Source organism: Caretta caretta, chromosome 2 (assembly GCF_965140235.1).
Source record: "Caretta caretta isolate rCarCar2 chromosome 2, rCarCar1.hap1, whole genome shotgun sequence".
In the NCBI taxonomy this organism is placed as follows: domain Eukaryota; kingdom Metazoa; phylum Chordata; order Testudines; family Cheloniidae; genus Caretta; species Caretta caretta.
In genome coordinates, this window is record NC_134207.1 from 261,676,035 (window position 1) to 261,679,778 (window position 3,744).

Genomic DNA, 3,744 nt, shown 5'->3' on the forward strand with positions numbered 1-3,744 from the left:
TCAGGAAGTGAGGGGGTGGGTGTGGGGTGGGGGGGGAGATGGGAACAGGGCATGGGGATAAGGAAATTGGAATCATGTTTGGCTAAGGGGGGGAATGGGAACAAGGACACAGGTGTAAGGCTCTGTGGTGTCAGAGATGGGAAGAAGGATACTAAGGAAGGAAACTGGAATCATGCTTGCTGGAAGTTCACCCCAATAAACATCGAATTGTTTGCACCTTTGGACTTCGGGTATTGTTGCTCTCTGTTCATGCGAGAAGGACCAGGGAAGTAAGTGGGTGAAGGAATAAGCCCCCTAACACCGAGTCCCTCCTAAGATGGACTTGGAGGACTGGGCCAGCTATTATAGTGACTTGTTGGTCCTTCACTGCTACACTTACTCATACAACGCAATAAGTCTCAACTCACACAAGGGACAACAACTTGGCCCTGTTCTGGCCCCAGTGCTGAGTGCCCTCTACCCCTCACAGCTTCCTTGCGAGTTGACAATGCTCAGCACCTTACAGGAGGGCACTCCACTCTGTGCAGGAAGTGCCTCGCCCAGCTATAAAATGGGGGTCATGAGACTCATCACACAGGCCTACTGCCAGATTACTCCAAGAGTGAAAATGCCGTGATGTGAAATGTTGCTTGGGCCTGCTCCAGAGCCAACTGAAGTCAGTGGAGAGACTCCTGTTGGCCTCAATATGGGTTTTGGATCGGGTGCAGAGCCAAATGATGGCTTACATCATGCCCCATGCAACCCCAATGGGACTGGATATAACTGAGGGAAGAATTTGGCCCTAAGTGTGATTAGTATGGATGCTCCCTATCAATCCAGGTACTTCTGCGTCCAACCTCACCATAATACCTCACAATCATTAATGGATTTACCTTCACAGCACCCCGGTGAGGTAGGAAAGTAGTACATCCCCTTCTACAGATCGTCCACCTGGGGCCCCAGGTCCCTGAGTGGCAAGCCCATGGTCACACATGGAGCCCATGGTTGAGCTGGGAACTGAACCTGGTTCTCGCATCACAGCCCAGGGCACTTGCCACCCAACCATTCTTCCCTAGCCTACTGCATCCTACAAAGGGCCAGTCAGTCCTGTCCAGCTATGCACAGGGAAGAGACGCATGAGAGAGAGAGACAGAGCTTTAAATTGGTGCTTCTTGAAGAGCCCAGGACTGTGAGTCACCTGGTTACCCCACCCCCGCTGGCATCCAGAAAGAGACAGACTTGCTTGTACTTGACCTGCTGTCAGCTCCCTGATACCTCCAGCCTGTTAGCCATGCAAACAATCTCCTCTGGGCTATGCCAGTCCCTGCTTTGCCTTGCAAGTTAACAGGAGGTGTACCCCAGGCCCCAAGCCCCTTCAGAGCATCCCCCTGTAGGGTCCAGCCCCTTATCCACTGAACACGCCTAGCATTACCAGGCCTGCCCACCTCCCACCCCCTCATGTACACGCCAGCTTACTTGAGTCAACTCAGGATCAGCACTGAGATATGTTTATAGTAGGAACAATCACTAGCTTATCATCAAAGCTCAAGATTTAAGAGATCATGCATCCAATGAAGTGAGCTGTAGCTCATGAAAGCTTTTGCTCAGATAAATTTGTTAGTCTCTAAGGTGCCACAAGTCCCCCTTTTCTTGTTACTGTAAAAGTAACTTTCGTGGACTTGAGAACCTACTCCTGCCTATTCATAAATTGTTATGAGTGAAGGTATTGAAGGTATGAAGTATTCTTGCCAGCAAGTTAAAGAAGTATGGATTGGATGAATGGACTAAAAGGTGGATAGAAAGCAGACTAGATTGTTGGGATCAATGGGTAGTGATCAACGGCTCGATGTTTAGTTTGCAGCCGCTATCAAGCGAAGTGTCCCAGGGGTCGGTCCTGGGTCCGGTTTTGTTCAACATCTTTACAAATGATATGGACAATGGGATAGATTGCACCCTCAGCAAGTTTGCAGACGACACTAGGCTGGGGGGAGCAGTAGATATGCTGGAGGTTAGGGACAGGGTCCAGAGTGACCTAAGCAAATTGGAGGATTGGGCCAAAAGAAATCTGATGAAGTTCAACAACGACAAGTGCAGAGTCCTGCGCTTAGGATGGAAGAATCCCATGCTCTGCTACAGGCTGGGGACGGACTGGCTAAGCAGCAGTTCTACAGAAAAGGACCTGGGGACTACAATGCATGAGAAGGTGGATATAAGTCAGCAGTGTGCCCTTGTTGCCAAGAAGGCTAATGGCATATTGGGCTGTATTAGTAGGAGCTTTGCCAGCAGATCGAGGGAAGTGATTATTCCCCTCTATTCGGCACTGGTGAGGCCACATCTGGAGTATTGCGTCCAGTTTTGGGCCCCCCACTACAGAAAGAATGTGGACAAATTGGAGACAGTCCAGCAGAGGGCAACAAAAATTATTAGGGGGCTAGGGCACATAACTTAAGAGGAGAGGCTGAGGGAACTGGGCTTGTTTAGTCTGCAGAAGAGTGAGGGGGGATTTGATAGCAGCCTTCAACTACCTGAAGGGGGGGTCCAAAGAGGATGGAGCTAGGCTGTTCTCAGTGGTGGCAGATGATGGAACAAGAAGCAATGGTCTCAAGTTGCAGTGGGGGAGGTCTAGGTTGGATATTAGGAAACACTATTTCACTAGGAGGGTGGTGAAGCACTGGAATGGGTTACCTAGAGAGGTGATGGAATCTCCTTCCTTAGAGGTTTTTAAGGTCAGGCTTGACAAAGCCTTGGCTGGGATGACTTAGCTGGTGTTAGTCCTGCTTTGAGCAGGGTGTTGGACTAGATCAGTGGTTCCCAAACTTGGTCTACCGCTTGTTCAAGGAAAGCCCCTGGCAGGCCAGGCCGGTTATTTTACATGCCGCGTCCGCAGATTTGGCTGATCGCGGCTCCCACTGGCCGCAGTTCGCTGTGCCCGGCCAATGGGAGCTGCGGGAAGTGGCGGCCAGTATGTCCCGCGGCCCACGCCGCTACCCACAGCCCCCATTGGCTGGGCACAGCGAACTGTGGCCAGTGGGAGCCGCGATCAGCCGAACCTGCTGACGCGGCAGGTAAACAAACCAGCCCGGCCCACCAGGGGCTTTCCCTGAACAAGGGGCGTCCCAAGTTTGGGAACCACTGGACTAGATGACCGCCTGCGGTCTCTTCCAACCCTAATCTTCTATGACTCTATGATCCTAAGGTACCATAGGTTTCAATGAAAAGCAGTCCAAAACTTAGCAAACGGGACTGCTAATAGGATGCATGCAGGACAGGGCAATCTTCTATTCTCACACAAGCACTGATCCTTTGAGAAAAAAGGAGCCCAATTACCTCTCCCAGGTATTATCTTGCTAACTCCCCTGTGATTAAATAAATGGATTAGGGTTGTAGTTTTATATTCTGGTACTCTGTACGGCTTTCCACAACTTCTGAGTCACACAAAGAAAAATGTTCTGCAGCAGGAGTGAACTTTTGACCATAACATTTAGCTAGTTATTTCCCCTAACCACACCACTAAAAAAGCAAATTGCCTTTCCACACAACAATAAATTAATATAGCTTTTCTTTATTCGAGGGAGTGATCACTGCTTTCTGACTGGGCTGTTGATGAAGGCTGGTGCATGCCAGGCTGGAGAGCCCGTGGGTTGGAATGTATGGAAAAAGATTACAAAATATAAACTTCTCCCTTCGAAGACTGCTAAAAGCACGGCTGTCAGCTGAACACGATTCAACTGTAGTTCTACAGCACTGAACTATGCACAACAAGCT

The 3,744-nt window shown here is 49.9% G+C and overlaps 1 protein-coding gene across 2 annotated transcripts in view; it reads right to left on the minus strand.

Moving 5' to 3' along the window:
* The window catches only part of SEC22C (SEC22 homolog C, vesicle trafficking protein), a 195,311-nt gene that overhangs the window by 26,632 nt on the left and 164,935 nt on the right, over positions 1–3,744 (minus strand). The window lies entirely within an intron of this gene.